The sequence below is a fragment of the Gorilla gorilla genome, chromosome 21, assembly GCF_029281585.2.
Source record: "Gorilla gorilla gorilla isolate KB3781 chromosome 21, NHGRI_mGorGor1-v2.1_pri, whole genome shotgun sequence".
NCBI lineage: Eukaryota > Metazoa > Chordata > Mammalia > Primates > Hominidae > Gorilla > Gorilla gorilla.
The window spans coordinates 30731013-30755639 of record NC_073245.2 but is presented as its reverse complement, the minus strand read 5'-3'; the positions used below and the strand labels follow the sequence as shown (position 1 = coordinate 30755639).

Sequence of the window (24627 nt, the reverse complement as noted above, 5' to 3'; positions counted from 1 at the left end):
TACAGGAGGGTGCCACCATGCCCAGCTTTTTTTGTATTCTTGATAGAGCCAGGGTTCCACCATGTTGGCCAGACTGGTCTCAAACTTCTGGCCTCAAGTGATCCGCCCACCTCAGCCTCCCAAAGTGCTGGGATTACAGGTGTGAGCCACCAAACCTGGCCAAAATTAAATTTTTTTAAGTTAAAAAAAAAAAATTCTTAAGAAGATCTTGTTTTCTTTCAAATTTATCTTCGCACATTTTTAACACTTTGAGTCTGTGTTTGTGGTTTTTTTATTTTCCAAGGAAGTTCTAAATAGTTAACATGTTCCACGTAAGGCTGAATGACAATGGATGTTATCGTTTGGTCACATGAGCTATATTTAAGACAGTCCCACATGCATGCAGGAATATTTGGAAATGAATGTTGAATTCAGCAATACGTGTTGCACTTCTACTTTGCATTAAGTGATAGGAGAGAAAAATATACAAATGTGGGCTTATTATGAGGTTTGCCCATAAAATAGGGAACTTTGGTAACTTAAAATAAAGTGCTAAATGGAAAGTAACCAAAACCAGTAGATAGGTGAGCTCATCTGTGTTGCACTTAGCAGAAAAGAGAATTATCAGTATCAACCCAAATCCTCGAGGGATGAGTGCCCCATGAGAGCATATCAGATATCCTGCCTTCTGGATTCCTAACATATTAGGTCATAAATGATGACAAAAAAAGTCTTCCCTAGAAGCCAAGACATTTATTGAAGGTCTATTTCAATCATATATTGCACAAAAACAAACCACCTCAAAACTTAGCATCTTAGAAACAACAATCATTTTATTTTCTTTCTAACTGTATAGGCTGACTTGGCTCACCTGGGTGGCTCTTTGGCATGTGATGTCAGGTGGGACTCTAGTCAACTGGGTGGGGCCTTGGCTGAGCTGAATGTCCACAGTGGAGAACTTACATGGCTGGTGGTTGATGCTGGCTGTTAGTTGGGAACTAAGCTGGGACCATAGACTGAGTGCCTCCACTCTCTTCCACCTGGCCTCTCCATGTGGGTTGGGTTCCTTACAATATGGGACTGTGTTCCAAGAAGGAAATGTTACTGAAATACCAGGGGTTTGGCCTACGTCCTGCTGCTCACCACACAGAAAGCCAATCACTGAGACAATGAGTATTGCCAGGAAAGAAGGCTTTAATCGGGTGCTGCAGCCAAGGAGATGGGAGATCAGTCCCACATCCATCTCCCCAACTGACTGTAATTAGAGGTTTACAGAGCAAGGAAGAAATGTAACAATGTATGGGAAAACAAGAACTAAGGAGGGTAGGGAAGAGGAGATGGTCAACAGGAAGCAGGTGGTCAGTTAGGCAATCATGACAGGTGAGGGATCTGACATCTCATGGTCCAGAGGCAGTGATCTGGTGAGTTTCAGTTTCTTGATACTATCTGGGAGTCCTGGTGGTTGGTTTTCTGGAAAAGGAACTCAGATAAGACAAATGTAACTTTCTCAAATTTTAAGACTGGGAGGGCTAATTTTTGTTTGTTCAAGAGAAACCATAAACATCAATTCTATGGGACAAGTGGGTCAGTTTCAGAAGCAGAAGTGTCCAGGCCTTTTAAGGCTTGGGCTCAGAAGTTCCAGATCATCATTTTCTATCATATTCCATTGGACAAAACAGTCATATCGCTAGCCCAGATGCTAGGAGAGGATAAATAAATGCCACCTTTCTATGGCAGAGTGACAGACATAAAGGTGAAAGCAGGAACTTAGAATGGCGGTCTTTGGAGACTATCTACCCATAGAGCTCGAGTAAATGCACAAACATGCATGGCAAAGGCAAGACCTTTGCATTGGTCAGCCTGCCCAGGTCACTGGTCAGCCTGCCAGGTCATTCTCCTGGTTCTGCTACAGTCTCCTGCCTTTGTCTTCTTTCTATCTGGCCTTCCGTTGTATAAACTGAACTTCTAACTTCTGAACATCTTTCAAACTCAAGATGCCTGCATCTCTCCTAGAACTGAAAGCCTTTTGCCATGGTCTTGCTTCCCAGGCAGGTCTTATCTCCTGCACTCTGAGCCCCACGGGACATCCTTGGTATAGTGGATTCTTTCTCAGGCCTGTGTTTAGGACCCTGATGTCCAATTTCCTCTGTGGAGCTTCATGGACTCCTAGTCGCAGCCTGCCCACATCAAATCTGACCTGTTTCTCCCAACGCCCTAGTTTTAACCTTGATAGAGCATGGATGGGAGTGGACAGATAGTCATAAAAGATCCCATAGATCTTAAGAAGTTAAATGTCTTTGACTGAGCAGAGGGCTAAGCAATGCCATACAACTAGGACTAAGAACAGGATGCTTGCAGAACAGAGAGGGTTGAGGGAAACTCAGCTTGGACGAGAGAAAAGGTGAGGATGGCTGGGAAAATTAGGTTTCAGGGCCAGGTGATAACAATCAATCAGTTTAGATTTGATGTGATATGAAGCTGTAAGCCACTGTGCACTCTTGAGCTGAGGTGTGGCTTGGTGAAATGATGTTTAAACAAGATTCGTGCAGGAGTGGAATGTAGGGTAGAGTGGAGAAATTGAAACCAAGGAGGCCAATGGTAACTGCGTGCACAGGTGATGAGTGCTGGGATTAAAGGGGACTACAGTGGAAAAGATGAATATGAGACCATTTGAAGGGAAAAAATCTATGGAGCAGTGATTTATCCAATATGGGAAATTCAACTAAAGTTGGCCAGTGGGAAGTTGCTGTAGGCTCTGGGGAAGGGAGGGGCTGGGATGATGGACAGCAGAATGCAGAAAGCAATGGACAGGGTAAGACTGGAGGGGAGGAAAGGTCTCTTAAACAGTACGGGCTTCCTCATCTAAGCTGCTGGATGCTAATGTGAAGAAAGAATGACTCAGAGAAAAATTCAAAGGCAGAAGAGACAGGCTTTAATGAAAGTTTCAATTGAGAAGAAAAAGAGAAAGGCTAGGGTAGAAGTGACTCATCTGAATTTTGACAAATTGTGGAGCAAACAACAGAAAGATTGATATGGTGAGGAAAGGCTGGCTTGGGAAAGAAGCTGAATATCACATAGACTGAGTCTAAGGTGACACAGAGCACTCTGGTAGGAACATCTGAAAGGGCCTAGAGGTGGGGTGAGAAGTTCGGCAAGGCAACATCAAAGTGTAAGTTCCTCGTTCAGAGTTGAGGTCCTGTGCCAGTGCAGATGTGGTGCCTGTCTCTGTCCCCAGACCACCTTGTGTTTGCTTTTTGCTATCTTAAGAGTAAAATGGAAGGATAGGAAGGCACGTCACATAGGAATGGTACAGGGAGCCCTGAGATCCGCCTGTTGCCCTTATTCTTCTGAGTTCTCTAGTAAGCTCCCTAATGTATGCTTGATCTCCACCACTTAGCATGAACAGTGCTGGTCATTAGGTCTGAGAAAGCATGGTTACATTTCCCAGGTATCTTCCCAGTATGATTCACAACATTCAGCTTCAAATGAATTTGAAGCTGTGGATCCCAGACATCTGGCCTAGCTGGAGAGATAGTTGAAAGCCTCAAGAATCCCTTAGGCACACCTCTTTTGGTAACCAGCTAGACCCTGAGCCCTGAAGTGGCCGTTCAGACTGGGTCATGCTCCTGCTCCTTTCCCATTCCCACAAGGTTGTCTCAGGAGGAATGAGGCCCTCCTCTCCTCCTCTTTCCTCTTTTTCTGACTTGGACATAGATACTGCTCCCAGTTTATCTTTTTTTCCTGTGTAGTGGAATTTGGAGTCACCTCTCTCAGTTCCACTTCTCTCAATTAGCAGCTAGCATCTAAAAAACCTCCATCAACCTCAAGCTTTTAATCAAGTAGAAGGCTCCCTGCTTTTCTCCTTAGCTGGTATCAGCATTTTTCTATCTGTTTTCTCTCCTCTCTCTCTCGTCAGTTCTTGCTATGTTGCTCAGGCTGACAGTGGCACAATCACAGCTCACTGCATCCTCAAACTCCTTGTCTTAAGCAGTCCTCTGACCTCAGCCTCCTGAGTAGCTGGACTACAGGCACGCACCACTGAAATGGTATGAGACTACTCACCTACCCCAGTGCCTACAACCTTTCATATTACCAAACTTATAAATGTTCACCCATCTGTTTCTACTACACTTTCTAAAACGTTTCATATGACAAAGTTTTATCTTAACATGGACAGTGTCTGTCCCCTGCCTGGGGGTGGGATGGAACATATATCCCAAGGGTACTTCTGTGGATTTGCGTTCAAAGAGTCTTGAGTATTTTTTTTCTATTAACTCTGTATGTGGAAGAATTCACTTAGCAGGGGAAAAGCCAAAAGCTTAAGGCTGGACCTTGGGGGATACCTGCCTTCAGTTCAGAGAGTAAAAATAAAAATGGGTGAAAGACAAAAAGAAGTGGTTAAAGCCATAAGAGAAAATCTAAGAAAAATTAAGAACCAAAGAAGCCATGGAAAGAACTGGCAAGAAGGAGTTTGGGGGGCAGGAGGTTTTGTGGGGAACAAGGAACAGCATATGATTCCTGAGCCCTTATGTGCTAGGTTGTATGCTAATTGCTTTGCATGCAAATTCCATTTAACCTTCATAGTTAACTTTACGAGTTATTAACATGCCCACAATTCTGAGACATGTTCTATATGGTTTCCCAGAGTCCTCCCAGGAGGAGTGGGGATGGCATTAAGTTTCAGGTGCTCACAGTAGCAATTTGCTTGATAATGTAAGCTCTAATGGCATCTCCTTTCCCTGTTCACTTCTTCATTCCCTACCACATTTTCCAGCATCACCTGCCAAATAAACTACTTGCACTCACATACTTGTGCTAGGGTCTCAGCTGCATCACTGTGGCTAGGGAGGGGAAGCCCTGAGGTATAGTTTTCCCAGGCTCCTCATGGGTCCTCTGCCTCTCCGGCTCTGAGTCAAGGACTGCCTTGGGGCCTGCTAAGTGGGAAGGGGTGATATCTTAGCAGAGGCAGGAGTGGGTGCTCAGGCCAACGAGCTGCTGGAGGACTTGTCAGGGCTGGAGGGTCTGCAGTCAGGCAGAGCTAATGAGAGGCTGGTCAGTCACGGGAGGTCAGCTACCAATCCCTGTGGGCATGAGACAGACCATGAGTTCTCTAGCCACAGACTGTTGGCCAAAAGGCCAGCAAGGTAGCTAGGAATCAGAGGCATAAGGGCCATCGCCCCAAGAGGGAGCTGAAGGACACCATCTCCAAGGATCCTGTCTTAGTCCATTTGTGTTGCTATAAAGGAATAGCTGAGCCTGGGTAATTTATAAAGAAAAAAGGGGTTTATTTGGCTCACAGTTCTACAGGCTGGAAAAGAAGCATTGTGCTGGCATCAGCATCTTGTAAGGGCTTCAGGAGGCTTCCAATCGTGGAGGAAGGGGAAGAGGAGCCAGTGTGTGTGGAGATCACATGAGGAAAGAGGGAGCAAGAGAGAGAGGTGGTGCCAGGTTCTTGTTAAGAACCAGCTCTTATGGGAACTAAAAGAGCAAAAATTTACTCATTACCTCAAAGAGGACACCAAGCTGCTCATGAGAGATCCACCCCCATGACCCAAACATCTCCCATTAGGCTCCACATCCAACACTGGGGATCAAATTTCAACATGAGGTTTGGAGGGGTCAAATGTCCAAGCCATGGCAGACCCCATATTTTCTTCTCTGCCATATAAGCCATTGATCTCCTCCCATCCAGCCAAAAGCCATCTTGCAAAACATTCTTGGAAAGATACAGAACACACAAAAATCTTAAAGACTGAGCATTGCCTCATAGGATGATTAAATGACTAGATGGCAGATTTAGAAGGTACTTGTTTCCTCTTGCTCACAGGTGGGAGGAGGCTCAGGATCAAGGTCAAACAATAAAAGGGGCGCTCTTTTCTCTGCACAGCTGAGCTATGTTGTGTGTGATTCCACTTGAACAGCCTATGAGGCTGAGCTTTGGGAATCTGTGCTGAGAACCAGTCATCCTAGGATTCAAAAATCCTGGAGAAATATTTTATGGCACCGCTGATGGGTAGAGACAGGAAACACACTTAATGTCTTCTGAACACGCTGGGATTTGACTTGGCCTCTGTTCAATCCTAGCACACTTTCAGGAGTGGCTCTTTGTTTGTTTTAAAGTACCTCTCCACCCAGGAATTCTGGCCCTCCAGTAGCAGGATGTTATACAAACAGGCCAAGTTTTCCACAGGACTGTGGCTCTCCTTCCCTCCTTCCATGAGGGTATCAATATGCAGAAAAGGCCCTTGCTGTCTCCTCTGTTTTGTGTTCTGCTGGAGTGGCTCTTCCTGCAATCTGCTAAGACAGGAACTGGCTGCACTTAGCTCGAGTGGGCCCCTATCCAGCCCCTCTCAGCCGGGTCTGTGGTGGCCAGGGCCTCCCTGGCAAAGCTAACACACAACTACTATTGAGAAACAGCTGACAAGGGAAAGGGTGGTGTTTGAGCCTTGAAACTCAGGCTTCTGGCTAAATAACAACACATCGGATGATGGGGGTGAGCCAGGAGCATGACAGAGAAAACAGGAGGCCGCTTTAAGGAATTTATACAGTACCTTTGCATTGGCAGGAGTTTAATTATTCATTCACAGCCAGCCAGATCTCAAAGGCTCAGCTGACAAAGCTTCAGCCCTTCTCTGCAACCATTAGAGGAAGCAGTCTGAGCCCTTTCGCTTGAGTAAACAGGCAGTGAGTACAGGCTACTATGTCCTGAACAATATCGGAGAACAGGGTTTCAGGCCATTTCGTTTACTGGCAGCGTGGTGATGCTCAAAATGTGAGGGCCAGAGGGTCTGCAGTTAACATGGGGGGAGGAGACTGTAACCATAGCAGCAACAAGAACACTGATAGTCGGGATTATGCATTGAGCCCTTTCTATATGCCGAGCCACATTAGGCATTCTTCCTGCACCCAGAGCGAGCCTTTATCATTGTCCCCATGGTGCATTTCAGGAAACTTGGGCGAAGAGAAAGAATTTGCCCCAAATCCTAATCCTATAACTGCAAAGAGACTGAGCCAGAAGCCAAAATTAAAATGCACATCTACTCAGGAAACTGTTTTCTATCTATATTTTCTCTCTTTCTCTCTCTGAAACTTTCTTCAAAACCTTTGATGTTACAATTTTTAAAACTCAGACATATGGTTGACTGTTTTTCTCCCCTCAAAGGCCTAAAATCAAGTCCCTTCATTCATGACTATTCATGATTTTAATTTAAAAATAAAAGAATATTACAGAATACTGACTCAGAAAACGGTGTTTGTCATCTGCCATGAACCTAGTTTCCTGCTTGACACAAGGTAAGCAGAGTGAGTGGGTGGTAATTTTTCACCTTTATTTAAATAATTTTTTTTTCAGTAGAACCCTTGTGCAGTCCTACTTTCCCCCTACCTTGGCAAACAAACAGGTGACCTTCCTTTGAAATCTCTGAGATGCTGAATCTATCTTTACGGAACTTCTCCCCTTACCTCTCAACACTGATTCTTGCTCCAGTCCCGGAAATACAGCTGAGAAACAAGGACAAGGCAGAAAAGAGAGCTTCAGTCATCATGCCCCCACTCCCAACCAAGTCAACCAGGTCTTCAGAGAGGGTCTCTTGAGTGCATTTCCCGCCCCCACCCCCCTACAACATCCAAGACAAGGTTAATGAATGCTAAATTTCTCCTTTTTTTTTTTGAGATGGAGTCTCGCCCTGTCACCCAGGTTGGAGTGCAGTGGTGCAATCTCAGCTCACTGCAACCTCCGCCTCCCAGGTTCAGGCGATTCTCCTGCCTCAGTCTCCCAAGTAGCTGGGATTACAGGCGCCTGCCACCACACCCACCTAATTTTGTATTTTTAGTGGAGATGGGGTTTCGCCATGTTGCCCAGGCTGGTCACAAGCTCCTGGTGTCAAGTGATCCACCCACCTCGGCCTCCCAAAGTGCTAGGATTACAGACGTGAGCCACCACGCCCAGACTCCTTTTAAAACTAGTGAATCTGAATGATACTTCAGACCCTACAACTTGTACCAGTGATTTGGTTTCAGTCCTATCATATCTTACATGGCAATCACACTGCAAATATATGCACATTCCATACCAAGTGTTGAAAAAATATGGCAGCAGGTGACTGATGTGGATTTGTTTTCTGTTGCCCAGTATACACTAAGGCTTTCTGAGGGCTGGCCGTTTCACACATCTTATTTCCATGTGCCCATTGTTACCACAGCCATAAGATCATCTCCCAAAAAGTGGTTCTGGAAAACTAAGTTGATCTAGCAAGGGATTACTAAAAGTGTTTGTGTATTTTAGAGAACAGAAGCCTCTACTTGGTGGTTTCTGCTGGATTTTCCACTGTCCCAGGGTAAGAATAAAAACAACATGATGCTAAGGTACGCATTAGAAGGTGAATTTTTAATTCTAAACATCTTGGTTGGGCTTTTCTTCATAAATCAAGTTATGCATTGTGCCCTGTCACCTTTAAGTCTCCCCGGTCCATGCCAAACTGTATTTGCACTAATTGTTTTGACACAGTGCCCAGAGTGCCGGGATTGAGCTCCTACAATGTTGCCTCTAATCCCACAGGCTTTTGAGATCCTGTGCTTTGGTCCCATTTATACGAGGACGCTCCAAGATCATCACCCTCACTCGCTTCCTTCTAAATCCACCCTGCATTTGTCACCCACCAGTGAGGCCTCCAAGGACAATGGGAGATGCTTTGATAACAGCACTCACAACTCACATTTCCAAAGCACCTCTGAAGTTCTGGGTCACATGCCAAGTGCTTCAGAGGAACATTGATTTAATTCTCCCAGCAGCTCTGTGCTGCGTATGTCAGCCTCCACAGCAGGTAACAAGTGGCACTCAAAGAGGCCGGTGAAGGACATTCACAGACATGAGGGTAGGGCTAAGGGACGGTGAAGCTCCCAGGAAATAGCAACAGCCTGAAGGAGCAAGGGAAGAGATAGTCTAGTGAGAGCTGGAGTCAGAGAAGAGGAGCCATTTGCCAAGAACACGGCTGTAAAGGAACACAGCTACATGCAGAGGCTGGGCTGGAAGGTGTTGTGCACAGATAGAGCTGGGAGGGAGAAAGGCATCCATGTCTCTGACCTCGCTTTTGTGCCACCTTCCAATCTCACTGGAGCAGCTCCTATTGGCCACACCCAACTGGCAGGTAGGGGAGCCTGGGGGATTCTGACAGGAGAGGTCAGTCTCCTGGGCACAGAACAGGACAGAGAAAGGCAGAAAGTGGATTCAGGGAAAGCAAGTGGAGAAATACCAGCATAATATAGCTTCTCTTTTCCTCACCATGTAAAATGCCCATGTAAAAGATAAGGCAGCTGAACTCAGAGGGTTTCAGTATCTGCCCAAGTTCATAAGTGGCAAAGCTCGAGATTCAGATCCAGGCTTTGTGATTCTGGAGCCCATTGTCGAAGGCACTCTGAATGTGATCTTCCTGGTCCTGCCCTGTCCCCTATATCATACCCAGGTGATCTGAACTTTGCATGTTGTCCAAATTTATTATTTTCCTGTGACAAGCAGTTTGGAGCCCAGAGTCTCTTTCTCAGGCCAGCTTTCTGTCCTGAAAAGTAATTTCAGCATATCGCCACACATTGTAGGTTACTCTGAAACTGTCAAACCACAGACTGGATTTGGGTTTCATCCAACACAGTGTAACATGCTACACTTAACTGTTGTCTTCCCGGGAGGACACTGCACATAAAATTCCCTCTCCCAATCCAGGTCACGCTAGGTTCCATACCACAATCACTTCTCAATACCCCAAAGCCCTGTACACTAAGTAGCAGCTTGGGAACTGTTTATGACTTCTGCTAAGCCAATGCTCTGACTGGGCCGGAGCTTCACTGTCAAAGGCAGGAGAAGCACAGAGGGAATTATACAAACAAAAAAGAGTTCATATATAACTTTTAACTTATTCCTGCCAAATCTTGCTCTTGGATTTGAAAGCATATAATTGTTCTGTCTGATAACTTACACTGCCAGGACAATCCTAGTGCCATTTTATGTCAATGTTTCAAGAGACTTGCTTCTTTGTGTAAACCACAGGAAACTTGGAAATATGTCACACAGCTTTTTTGTGGCAAATATACTTTTAAAAAAGTTCAATAAGTTTTTGGGGAGCAGGTGGTGTTTGGTTACATGAATAAGTTCTTTAGAGGTGATTTCTGAGATTTTGGTGCACCCATCACCCGAGCAGTGTACACTGTACCCAATGTGTAGTCTTTTATCCTTCACCCCCCTCCCACCCTTTACCCTGTGTCTCCAAAGTCCATTGTATCACTCTTATGCCTTTGCGTCCTCATAGCTTAGCTCCCACTTATGAAAGAGAACATACGATGTTTGATTTCTCCATTCCTGAGCTACTTCACTTAGAATAATAGTCTCCAATTCCATCCAGATTGCATTATTTCCTTCGTTTTTATGGCCAAGTAGTATTTTCTTTATTCATTTGTTGATTGATGGGCATTTGGGCTGGTTCCACATTTTTGCAATTGCAAATTGTGCTGCTATAAACATGAGTGTGCAAGTATCTTTCTCATATAATGACTTCTTTTCCTCTGGGTAGATACCCAGGAGTGGAATTGCTGGATCAAATGGTAGTTCTAATTTTAGTTCTTCAAGGAAACTCCACAGTGTTTTTCACAGTGGTTGTACTAGTTTATTACATTCCCACCAACAGTGTAAAAGTGCGCCCTTTTCACCAAGTCTACACCAACATCTATTTTTTTTTTTAATTTTTTGATTATGGCCATTCTTGCAAGAGTAAGGTGGTGTCACATTGTGGTTTGGATTTGCATATTCCTGATCATTAGTGATGTTGAGCATTTTTCCATATGCTTGTTGGCCATTTGTATCTTCTTTTGAGAATTGTCTATTCATATACTTAGCCCACATTTGGATGGGATTGTTTGTTTTTTTCTTGCTGATTTGTTTGAGTTCTTTGTAGATTCTGGGCATTAGTCCTTTGTTGGATGTATAGATTGTGAAGATTTCCTCCCACTCTGTGGGTTGTCTGTTAACTCTGCTGATTATTTCTTTTGCTGTGCAGAAGCTTTTTAGTTTAATTGAGTCCCATCTATTTATCTTTGTTTTTGTTGCATTGTCTTTTGGGTTCTTGGTCATGAAGTCTTTGCCTAAGCCAATGTCTAGAAGGGTTTTTCTGATGTTATCTTCTAGAATTTTTATGGTTTCAGGTCTTAGATTTAAGTCTTTGCTCCATCTTGAGTTGATTTTTGTATAAGTTGAGAGATGAGGCAAATCTGATATTTGACTTTAATTTAGGCCAAATGTCTACATTTTGAAGACATTTTAATTTTACCAATAATCTTTAAAACTGTCTTTATTTCCAGGTTACTAAAGTCATGTGAATAAGAGGCATTAAAAAAAGTTCCTATTTTTCTGACAAAATATGATATAAGCGCTTATTTTTTCTAAGCCAATTAGTCACAGCTCTTTTATATATAAATATCACACACACAACACATAAATAGACAGACAGACAGACAGAAGATCCAGTAGTTGTAAGGTTTTTCATTTGCCGGTTTCTTAATTGGATTACTGGCTTCAGGGTGGAGCCTTTGTAGGAAAAGGGCCAGGAAAGCACACAGCTTCTAGGGCCTAATAAGAAGGCTTTGTGGCAAATACACTTTTAAAACCTAACTCTGCCAAGTGCACTGGTGCGTACCTATAGTCCCAGCTACTCGAGAGGCTGAGACAGGAGGATCGCTTGAGCCCAGGAATTCTGGGCTATAGTGCAATATGTTGATCGGGTGTCTGCACTAAGTGTGGCATCGACATGGTGACCTCCTGGGAGTGTGGGACCATCAGGTTGCCTAAGGAGGGGTAAACTGGCCCAGGTCAGATATGGAACAGGTAAAAACTCATGTGCTGATCAGGAGTGGGATTGCATCTGTGAAGAGCCACTGCACTCCAGCCTGGGCAACATAGAGAGATCCTGCCTCTTACAAAAAAACAACAACAAAAAAAAGACAAAACCTGGCTCTTTGGTGTGGAACATTTTGAGTGACAACATAAATAATGATGACGATGGATCAAAACCCATAAAATAAAATAAATTCCTGAGTCCATACTGATACAAATAAATAATTGAATAAATAAATAAACGGGAGAGGGAAGGCAACAGAATCCCAATTAATAAATGTAGAAGGAATGATGCAATTGGAAAACTATCATTTGGCAAGACACATAATAATTGTTCTAGACCAGAAACATCCATGGGAAAGCCGGGTGCAGTGGCTCACACCTGGAATCCCAGCACTTTGGGAGGCAGAGGTAAGGGGGAGTGCTTCAGCCCGGGAATTCAAGACCAGCCTGGGCAGCATAGCAAGACCCCATCTCTACAAAAAATAAAAATAAAAAATTAACCAGGTGTAGTGGCACACGCCTGTGATTCTAGCTACTTGGGAGGCTGAGATAGGAGGATCACTTGAGCCTGGGAGGTTGAGGCTACAGTGAGCCATGATTATGCCACTACACTCCTGCCTGGGGACAGAGTGAGACCCTGTCTCAAGAACAATAAAAATAGAAACAAATAAGCTGACTCTTTCACTAAATACCATCTCCCTATACATTTAAGACATTATTTGATATAAGTGGATTTGCATAACTTAAATTCTGTTGCATTTCTGATACATTTCTGTTTGTCTATTCTCTACATGATCAGTCTCTTCATTTCAATTTGCTATATGAAAGCAGATTTTCAAACTATTCACATGGTAACATCTTGAAGTCTCGCTCGCTTTCTGATTCTCTAACACTTTCAGATAGGACCCTGCATTATTTTTTCCTTCTCATACCTCTCTCATCCTTCTCAATCAAAATAGTTGAATGGGTTAGTCAATGGGTGGATTAATAAAGCTACAGAATCACTCTCCAAGAGCACATAATACATGATGTACCCGAGGGAGAAAACCAGGGGGGCAGGTCGCAGGGGAAGCACTCTCAAGTAGCCTGAAGTAACAGATGCTACATGTCTCCCCCAGCATCCACTGCAGACAGTCCCCTACAGTGCCACCCACAGCTTCCTGAAATAGCTTCCGGCATCTTTGTGCCCAAGGGCATTTTCTGGCATGGAAGGTGATTACCCAGCATGGGGCAGTTTGTAAGTGCCAGGAAGTTGGATTTAATGCACAGGGCACAAACTTCAGCCACTGAGGGAAGGAATTGGTGGATAAATATCCCAGCTTCCCTGCCCCTCAGGAGGGCAATAATGAGTTGTGTTCCACACAGTTCCTTGAGGGTCTCCAATGGGATAGAGCTCCTGTTGCCCACGGGACAACCTGCTCACTGACACATCTTATGTAGGGCTTCCCTGGTCACTTTCCCATTCCTCATTGTGCTTCCTGCAATCATCTTCCAAATCAATTACTTGCATCTGAATCTCTCTCAGGGTCTGTCTTTGGGGAGAATCCCAAATAAGACACACTGGGAAAAGGGGGGTCGTCCAATTGCACATAAACAAACACCTTAGGCTCTCTCTGTCTCTGATGGAATGGGCCACTTCTAATCCCACGTTTTCTCTCATATTTCATAGCCCTTTGGGGACAGGCCACGGCATTTGATCTTGCCTACCTCCCCACTCCCTAAATTTTAGAAACAAGAGTTTGATTCTCTCTATGACCCTGGTCCAGCCTAGCTAAGCTGTCATAGGGACACACAGCTTAGATCCTTGATAGGCGCTCATGGTAGTAAACCCACTTGAGGGAGAACTAAAGAGCTACCCCGGACAGCCTTAGTGCCGGTGAACTCCTTAACTCCCCTAGAAAAAGAGTGAATGCGGCATAACCATATGGTGCTCCTGTAGTTTAGGATGATCTGGTTATGCTTGATCAGCATATACTACAGGGGCACTTATTAAAGAGGTGGAGACACTAATTACCCTGTTGGAAGTTAGTCATGACACCTCCTGTCAGCAGGTGTTAATATGAATCTTAGTGTCCACCTAACTTCTCTATTAAGCTGATTGAAAGTTTCATTTTCTTTATGGACCTGTACAGGCTTGAAAAGGAAGATATTTTAACAAAGAACTCAAAGATCTAGGACGGTAGTAAGTTACCAAGCTTTACCCTTATACTTATTTTGTTTTTTAAAAGAGAATTCTATTTAAGTTCTCATATGTTTTATCTTAAATGATTTTTTTCCTAGTTATCAAAAGTAATACATGCTCATGTAGTGATTCCACAGCCTTGAAAATAAATAAAAATCATTGCCTGCATAAAATCCAGGTATATATTTTGGGGTTGTGTTTTCTTTCCTCTGCATTATGTAGAATTATAGATGCATTCATGTGCTGATAAAGTTATAAAATCTGTATCATATTGTACATACAAATTTCTCTTCTTTCTTTTTAAATCTAATATTATGATATTAACATTTCCCTTGTCTTGATAGAGTCATAAATAATTTTAGTGGCTGCATGCATGATATTCCAAAGAATGAATATTCTATAATCTTATTTTCTTATTACACACTTAAGTTAGTTATAATTTTTGATATCATTAAGCAGTGCTGTGATATCTGCATATAAATAATGCGATGAAATATGCATATATTTCAATTTTTTCAAATTTTAAAAAATTTAAAAATACTTCCTTAGGATAGTTCCTACATAGAAAATTATAGGGACAATGGATACAGATTTATTTGAATTTCTTATTAGAAAGGCTGTTCCAATTTATATTTGGATTAGTATTATATCAGCATCTCATTCAACTATTAATTTTAAAGCCCTTTGCTAATTTGATGGGAAAAAATAGTATCCCAATTTTGTTTAATTTGTAATTCATTGCTGGTTAGATTTATTCTGAATTTCTTCCATCAGTTTTTTTTGTTTATATCCTTTGCCTATTTTAAAATTATTTATTTATCTATTTTTAATTGACGAAAAAGTGTGTAAATTTTGGGGTACGTGTGATGTTTTGATCTACGTGTACATTGTTGGAAAGATTCACTCAAGCTAATTAATATATCCATTACCTCAACAACTTAGCATTTTTTTGTGCATGGAGAGGTCATTAAAAATCTATTCTTTTAGCAATTTTAAACTATACTTTTTTTAACTGTGGTCACCATGTAGTACAATAGATCACTAAAACCTTTGCCCATTTTTCTATTAGAAATTTGGTGATTTTCTTATCAAGATGTTTAAGGTCGATATACACTAGAAATAGACACATGTGGTCTATCACATCTATTGCAAATATTTTTCTCATTTGTCGTCAGACTGTAACTTACTGTGCTTTTAAACAAAGTTGCCCACATGTATTTCTAGTTTTAAAAAAAGATTTGTTTTTACATTTCATTCCTTACCATCTCCAGAATTTATTTTGCTATAAATGGTTTACTTCTATTTTTCTAATAAGTTACTGTAGGTTTAACAACCATTTAGTTACATATTTCAGGCAAAAAGCACTAGAACTTTTCTTTTTGAAACTAGTAGCTGAAGTTGCACTTTGTCCAAAGCCAAAAAGAACCCGCAGATGCCCTTTGTTTCCTTAGAAGTGTTGATTCAGATTTTGGAAAGTGAATGATCAAAAAGTGTTTCAGGAAGCTTCAGTGTTTCCAAAGCATTAGCATTAAGGAGAGTGGAAAGGCCTGTTTGTGTCTCTGGGTAAGTAGAGATGACTTAGGGCTTTGGTCTGGGGATTTTCTGTGAGTGCATGAAAACCCTTAAGCAGGGTGGCATTCAAACGCCACTTCCTCTGCATGCTTTCCATAGGTCTGCGGTCACAATTCTGCCAAGAGGTTAGTGAATGGAGGAAGCCCTTTTATCAGGCAATTTTCTAACACAAAAGTGTTTGCCCTTCCTGAAATGAAGTGATGATATATTTGTGTAAAAGAGGAAGCAGCAGGCAGGGTAACCGAATGTTTGTCACTCCTCTCTGGCAGGTTTTAGATGCTTCAGCAAGAAGATACAATTAAAAACATTTCTCACACAAAAATCTCCCCAGCCCACCAACTTGGAGGTAGCCGGTATCAGAAAATGTGTTTTCTTGGCATTCAGTACAGCCAATGGCGGCATTTAAGTAGTTTGTGAAGAGCCGGATTTGACCTGTCATTTGTTCTCCTATTGCAGAGGCCTTTTGCGGCTTTTTGCTCCCCACCACAGTCATTCACTGTATTTTGTGACAGTCCCCAATTCTCCTTTAGGGACATCTTGTCCCCTACCCACTCACAAGTGTCTTGGTCTTTCTCCATCACCTGCCACAGTGATTGCCAGGGGCCCAGTGAAGGTCAACCCAGTTTTCTTGTTTGAGCCCCTGAACTGTCTGGCCATCCTGCCATAGGAAGAGCCCAGGGGTGAGTCAGCTACAGAAAGGCCCAGTAGGAGCTCAGCCTTGCACCCTAAAGCCAACTCCATTCCTGGACATCTCAGTTGCATGAATTAATACATTCCCTTTTCTCTCTTACAGCAGCTTAAGTTGGCCTTCTTCAGGGTTACATTTTTTTTTTAAGTCTTTTTTATTTTTTCTGATATGTAGTCTCAGTCTGTCACCCAGGCTGGAGTACAGTGGCATAATCTCGGCTCACTGAAACCTCTTTCTCTTGGGTTCAAGTGATATCCTGCCTTGGCCTCCTGAGTAGCTGGGATTGCAGGTGCACGCCACCATGCCCAGATAATTTTTTTGTATTTTTTTAGTAGAGACGGGATTTTGCCATGCTGGCCAGACTGGTCTTGAACTCCTGACCACAGGTGATCCGCCTGCCTTGGCCTCCCAAAGCACTGGGATTACAGGCATGAGCCACTGTAATCCTATAAAGTCTTAACTGATAGAGTTACTCTGTTTTACTCCACATACACACTAGCAATTTTACTCCCTCCTTGCAATGAAAGGTATTGCTTTATAAAGGTATTGCTTTATCTCATTGTTTTACCCTTGGATTATTGAGAATAGGCTTTTTTTTTGTTTTGAGACAGGGTCTTGCTCTGTTGCCCAGGCTGGAGTGCAGTGGTGCAACACAGCTCACTGCAGCCTTGACCTCCCGGGTTCAAGCAATCCTATGACCTCAGCCTCCTGAGGAGCTGGGACTACAGGCATGCATCACCATGTCTGGCTACTTTTTTTACTTTTTGTAGAAATGAGGTCTCGCTGTGTTGCCTAGGCTAGTCTCAAACTCCTGGGCTTGAGCAATCCTCCTGCCTTGGCCTCCCAAAGTGCTAGAATTACAGGTATCAGCCGCCGCACCTGGCTGAGAATGGACTTTGTAATAACTTTCCCTATGCAGGCCCATTTGAGATGAACGGGAGATGCCAGAAGTGCCCTTGTACTGATGCCCCCACCACCAAGCACTTTCCAGACCCAGGCTCAGCTTCATCTCCACCCCTGCTCAGTCTACCCCTGGGATCTCCAGGTTTAATACTTTAGGGAAACTTCCCTTTGCTGGCACTCAGAGTCGGACTTGGAACAATTCTGCAGGTCAGCCCTTGCACAGCCATGAGAGTGAGTTACCTACTTCTCTTCAAATCTTGCGCCCTAGGTGCCTGGCTTGCCTTGCTCAAAGCCAGACCCTGGCCCTCCCGGAGGGGAACCAATTTTCTTTTTGTAGCCCCACACTGGGGTTTTGCCCTGGGATTTCACCTCTCACTGGGGTTTCATAGCAGAAGGTTTGATCCTCTGCTAAGAATCACAGTCAGTCATGTCAGAACCTGGTGATTTGCTAGAGAAAAAGTATCATTTGAATTTAGATTCTGAAAGCATCCACGCTGGTGGCTCCTCACCTATCTTTTCTTATTGTTTTGCTCTGAAGCAGAAGAACCAGGATCGTTTCTAATTCCAAGCCACTCAAAAACAGCTGATAATTTTTGTCTTTTCTCTTTTCTGGAAGAATATGGACGTATTTTGCCTCCTTCTTCTAACTTATTTGATCTTCTGATGGCCTTTATCTCTGCATGAGGAGCAGAGCCTTTGTGTATATAAATCCATGAAAACAGTAACAGTAATTCACACATATGATGGGCTTTATGAATTTTAGCTATTAGTATTTTTTACATATTATTTCTACTGAGTAAAGACAGACTGTTGATTACTATTGATAGAAGTACCTGAGGTTCTCATATATATTTTAAAACACTCTGAGATTTCTAAAGTAGAGGGAACATCAAAAGAGAAAATTTTTTATGATTCAGGGTATCACCTCTAAATAGCAGCAGTTGTTACGGCCTTGATTAGGTAATCAGTGCCTGCACAACCGCTGAATCATAGCCCTCTTTCTTCTTAATGGAAACTCACATGGTCATTGTGTTCACTTTCTATTTTTGAAATATACCTTCATGGGTGGAATTTTTGGTGAGGAAGTGAGGGAAAACTAGGGCTATCTAATTCAGAAATCTTGTGTGCAATCACATCAATCTGGTGAAAATAATTTTTTTTGCTCTAAGTCAACTGATTGGAGGTGAGAAAGGAATAATGGTCATTTTATCTAATTTCCAGCAAGAATAATAAAGAGATAAAAAGGAATCAAATAAGCCAAATTAATCTGCCATTATTTTAATCAAGAAGACAGAGCAAGCCAGATCCTGAGTCACCTTCCTCCCAACTATTTTTATTGACTTGAAATAACAAAGGATGGAAGCCTGAAATGACCCAGATCAGTTTTCTTGGTTTTAGTGCCCAGTGGATAAAGCATATCCTGGAATTCTCTGAGGTGGGGACTGTTTATATAAGTCACTATTCTGAAAATGGATTTTTTTTAAAGCTGGGGAGAAAGAAAAAAACCTAAAGTCAGAGAAAAACTTTCTGTTGGCCACAGATTAAACAACACTTTTTAAAAATTGATGGTTTTGCTAACTTTGCAGAAAACGAATTCTGTATTTCTTTAGTATGTGCTTCTTGGAGGCATCAGTCACTCCAGCATGCTTGAGAAAAACTCTTAACAAGTAAAAACAGTAAAGCAGAGCCAGAAAAGGGTTGTATCTGGGCCGATTCAAAGCCAGAGTGTATTCAGGCATTTTTAAATTATGAACAACGCATTTTGGACATACAAAGAAGGACAGAAATGATGAAATCAACACCCATCAAACAATTACATTCTCTCAAGGACCCACTAATGGCCCTCCTCACCATCGGAGGTGACCACTATGGTGGATTTGGTGTTTTCCACTCAGCAAGCCCACTCCCACGTCCCTCTGCATATGTGTCCTGGGGCTAGGCACAGACAGCATGAACTGCAATTGTGAGATATTAGAACAGCCTGGCCAGGTGCAGTGATTCACTCCTGTAATCCCAGCACTTTGGGAGGCCAAGGCGGGTGGAGTCAGGAGTTTGAGATCAGCCTGGCCAACATGGTGAAGCCCTGTCTCTACTAAAATACAAAAATTAGCCGGTTATGGTGGAACACACCTGTAATTCCAGCTATTTGGGAGGCTGAGGCAAGAGAATTGCTTGAACCCAGGAGGCAGAGGTTGCAGTGAGCCGAGATCATGCCACTGCACTCCAGCCTGGGCAACAGAGCAAAACTCTGTTTAAAGAAAAAAAAAAAAAAGCTCACTCAACAAGTCCATTTTCAAAGTTGGTTTTTACAAGATATTTTCTATGGTAGATCGATTAATCGATTAATTAATGGTCTTCTTTTTTTATGGAGACAAAGTCTTGTTTCATCACCCAGGCTGGATGATGCAGTGGCATGATCATAGCTCACTGCAGCCTCAACTCCTGAGCCCTGAGCCCAAGTGATCCTCTCACCTCAGCCTCCTTCATAGCTGAGACCACAGGTGTGCATCACTACCCTCAGCTAAGGCCACCCTAGATCAGCCAATAGCTACTGAACTCCTAGATAGATAAGTGATCTCAGTCAAGACCAGCCAAGCCTAACCCAGATCAGATGAACCCCATAGACTCATGAGCTGAATAAATGTGTGTTGGTGTATGCCAACGAAGTTCTGTGGCTGCGTTTTAGTGGCACAGAGAGCGGACATGCCCTCTTCCCAACCGTTCTGGAGACTCCATCCATGTTCCTACCTCCCTGCCAGCTGCAAGTAATTAGTAATAACTTGAGTTATCTCAAATAACTCAAGTTTTTTGAGACAGAGTCTTGCTGTGTCATCAAGGCTGGAATGGAGTGGTACAATCATGCCTCATAGGATCTCACTCTGCAGCCCAGGCTGTTCTCAAATTCCTGGCCTCTAGCGATCTTCCTGCCTTGGACTCCCAAAGTGCTGGGATTATAGGTGTGAGCCCTAGTGTCCAGCCCCAAATGAACTTCTTTTTTTTAAGACAGGGTCTCACTTTTTCGCCCAGGCTGGAGTGCAGTGGTGTGATCTCCACTCACTGCAGCCTCTGCCCCCAGGTCCAAGCAATTCTCATGCCTCAGCCTCCTGAGTAGTTGGGATTACAGGTGTGCGCCACCACACCTGGCTAGTGTTTTTTGTATTTTTAGTAGAGACACAGTTGAGCTTTCATACAGCTTGACGGCACTGAAAAATCAGAGGTTTGTTTAATCCAATATAGTAAAATCATATGCCCCTACTTTTTTTTAAAGCTTCATCTAGGAACTGAAGACCAACTGATATCTAGGACTCTGCATTTACAGCTAGAAGCTACATGAAAATTCATCCAGGCCAGAAAACTTACGGTTTAGATGGCTTCAAGTCTCTAAAGCTAATTAATAACCAGGCTAGGTCAAAAGCTCAGGTGTCTCCTAGGACAATGTTCGACTAACCATATTATTTGCTGGCCTGAAAATTTCAGTGGAAGCTCAATATTTGGTGAAAGCGGGAAGGATAGTGAGCTAATTTTTTATAATGATGGTTCTCAATGAACCACACTTACCAATATTCATGTCCTTGGATTGTTCCCTGCTCCTTGAATCTGGGCTGGTTCTGTGACCTTCTCTAACCAATAGATCATGGAGGAAGTGACAGGGTGCCAGTTCAATTCTAAGCCTTACAAAGGCCTGGCAGCTTTCATTTTTGTATTTTAGAAGAAGCCAGCCACCATGTAAGAAGTTTGAATATCCAGAGACTGCCTCCCTGTGAGAAGTCCAATCTAGCCATGTGGAGAGGCCAAGCAGAAAGGAAGTGAGGCCACTGGTTAACAGCCCCAGCTGAGCTTCAAGCCAACAGTCAACACCAGCTTGCCAGCCATGTTAGTGAGGCCATCTTGCAAGTTCATTCTTCAGCCCCAGTCAAACATCAGCCATGTAAACCTGAGATGAACTGTCCCAGCCAAGCCTTGCAAATTGCAGGATTGTGAGCAAATAAACAAAATGTTTTTTTCAGCCACTAAGATTGGAGATAGTTTGTTACATAGCAATAAGTAGTTGAAACACAGAGGGTATCAGCTTGTGGCCTCAGGCACCTGAAATGAAAAAAAAAAAAAAAAAAAACAAACCAAAAAACCAAAACACTGATCTCCTTAGACTCATCTCCTGTATCCAGTAACTTATCTCTAACATCCTTCCAATTCTAAAATTCTTTAAGCCTGTGACTCCTTGGCTCATTCCTTTTAATATCATACTAGCCTTGTGTCTACATGATCAAATGATTTTAGTTTACAGAAGCTGACTGGCCTGACAGGGATTGCTTTTCCCACCAAGGAATGCAGCTGGCAAAGGGGAGGAAGAATGGTCTTCCAGAGGTAGAGGCAGAGAGTAGAAGAAGCCCCAATAGTTGAAGTGCTGGCAGCAAGGAAAGAAAACCCAAAGTTTGTCTCCATGGAGGATAGTGAGGGTATGTATAGAGTAGTAAACAGAATATCCACAGGAAAAGCACCAGGCATGCTTGAAACAGGCAGGTCAGAAATTGACTTGAGAAATAGACTTCTGATTCATCTAGTCGAACAAAAAGCACTTAAAAATATACTGGGCCAAACTCGTTAACATAGTGAGACCCCATGCCTACAAAAAAGAAAAATAAAAAAGTAGCCAGGTATAGTGGCACACCTGTAGTCCCAGCTAGGAGGGAGGCTAAGGTGGGAGGATCACTTGAACCCAGAAATTCGAAGTTGCGGTCAGCTATGATCACACCACTATACTCCATCCTGGGTGACAGAGTGAGACCCCATCTCTAAAAACAAACAAAAAACCCCTTTTTAAAAGAAATTCAACTGATTGAAGCATAAAAAAAGGGTAATGGGACATCAGATCATGTCAAGTCTTGTTGGTCATTGTAAGGACTTTGGCTTTTTAATTTTTTTTAGTTGACACATAATAATTGTGCATATTTATGGGGTACATAGTGATGTTTCAATACATATATTTATAGTTATCAGATCAGAGTAATTAGCATATCCGTCATCTTAAACATTTATTATTTCTTTGTGTTGGGAACATTCAATATCCTCCTTCTAGCTATTTGGAACTATCTAATGTATTATTGTTAACTATAGTCATCGTACAGCACCATAGAACATGAGAATTTATCCCTGCTATCTAGCTGTAATTTCGTATCCTTCAGCAAATCTCTTCCTATCCCCCTCTTCCCTCTGTCCTTCCAGCCTCCAATATCCTCTGTTCTACTTTTTACTTCTATGAGATCTTTTTTTTAGCTTCCACATATGAGTGAGAACATACGGTGTATAACTTTCTGTGCCCGACTTATTTCACTTCACATCATGTCCCCCAGTTCCATCCCTGTGGCCATGAATGCCTGGAGTTCATTCTTTCTATGGCTAAATCGTATTCTATTGTGCATAAATACCACATTTTCTTTATCCAGTCGTCTTCTTCAGGAGCCTTTCCTACTCTCTCTGAACTGGTCTATCTTGACTTCCAGCTTCCAGAGGACAAACTGAGGCATGTATTTACTTCCTTCCTGCTTTTCCAAGTGCTGTTCTGGTTTGTCTTTTTACATGCCTTGTGTGAGCTGGATGACCTTGTGCCAGCCATACAACTTTTCTGAGTGTTGGTGAAATAAGTGCATGGAACTGCTTTACAAAACGGCATTCAGATGTGATGGCATTTTCCAGCCGTCCTAACGAGGCCAGAAGCATCACGGCAAAGCCAGGCAAGTGGTTTCCTCCCTAGTTCTGGGAACAACCAGTCACTAACCAGCTTTGGTTACTTTTTCTCTTTACAATGGAGGACTACATCTGTCAGTTGCATTCCACTCTCGAAACCTTCTATGATTCCAGAATGTTCTTGCTAATACTCTTGACAATTATGTAAAATCATTTAACCTAGGCTGTATCATGACCAGTGTTGGCATGGGGTAGGGTAGAATTACACAGGCAAAGCAAATGAGGGGCTTTCCTTTTTTCTTTTTTTAAGAGACATGTTCTCACTTTGTTGTCCAGGCTGGAGTAGAGTGGCATGATTATAGCTCACTGCAGCTTTCAATTCCTGGGCTCAAGTGATCCTCCTGCCTCAGCCTTCCAAAGTGTTGGGATTACAGGTGACAGCCACCAGGCCCGGCCTTGGCCAGCTTTCTTCACATTTATGGTCCAGAAAGAAGGGGATATTTCACCTCATATAATGGGGCATCAGTGAAAGTGCCCCTCCTTGCCAAAGAGTGCACATAACAAAAGTGGAGAATCAAGGGTTCTGGGACGTTGCCTTGACTTGTTCTGATGGTGTCCAGTATGAGCTATGCAGAACCACGGGAAATCACAGGTGTGTAAATCCTTCACATTCAACACATTTAAAAATCAAGTGAGCACACAAATGAGCAATCTTAGCAAACAGAAATGGCCTTGTTCTAATTTTCTGGAGAGTAGGAAAAAAACCCCTATATATTGAACATTTTTGTGCCACTTATTGTGTTCAATTCTTTTTATGCTCATTTACTCCTTAGATAGAATAAATAGCCCAACGCAGGTTTATCTCCATTTTATAGGTGAGGAAAACTGAGTCTTGGAGAGTCTTGAAGAATTCAGTCACTCATTGAACACTGCACAGCTAGTAATGGGAAAAGACTGGGAATTGGAGCCTTTAGGTCTGCTGTCATCCTATCCTGCCTTCCACACATTCCAGGGAAGTTCACTTGTCTCCCCATTTTGGCATCATTGCCTTTTATGATCATTTGGCCCTGCTGTTCTTTCTGTTTTCACAGGGCTACAAGAACACATACACATTTCCATAACCCCTATAGTATGTGGAATACAGCCACAAGCACAAACCTGGGTGATAACCACACAAAACCAATCTGCTTCTGGTGAGCCTCACAGAGCCCATTGCATCTCACCTCCTTGCCTTGACCTTGGGTGCATTCAGCTCCTTTCCCCAATTCAGGTGTCACCTCCACCAGGAAGCCTTCTCCGAGCTCCCCTCTTATTCCCACTGCCCAGTTCTCCCTGGTCTCTCCTATACTGCCGAGTACATGTCGCTATTGTTAATTACTATTATTTAGTTAGGTGTCTGTCTCCTACACTGGCCTGTGAGTTCTCTGAGGTCAGGGCTGTGAATGTCTCCTCTATTAGACTGTGGTGTCTCTGGGGCTTGGGGCCGTATTCTTATGATCTTTATAACTTCATTGCCATGCATGAAACTAGCACAGGGTAGGGACTCAAGACTACTGACTGGATCAAAAAGATTGCCAAGAAGGACAATAAAAAGTGATAAATATTAGGGTGGCTTATAAAGGGAAAGCTCAATACAGAGAAAAGAAGAAAAATAAGAACAGACAAAGAAGAATAATATAAAGAGAAAGGTTCCTGAAGGGCAGTGTTTTGAAGATGTCAAGGGAATGTCTTAGTGATGCT

The 24627-nt window shown here is 42.9% G+C and overlaps 1 long non-coding RNA gene across 1 annotated transcript; it reads right to left on the bottom strand.

Moving 5' to 3' along the window:
• Positions 1 to 1282: 1282 nt before the first annotated feature.
• On the bottom strand, positions 1283 to 21034 carry LOC129529163 (uncharacterized). Its single transcript, XR_008674604.2, has 3 exons — positions 20761 to 21034; positions 7441 to 7479; positions 1283 to 1449 (listed from the first exon to the last, which is right to left on the bottom strand). It is a non-coding gene; the product is annotated as an uncharacterized lncRNA (long non-coding RNA).
• Positions 21035 to 24627: the final 3593 nt, after the last annotated feature.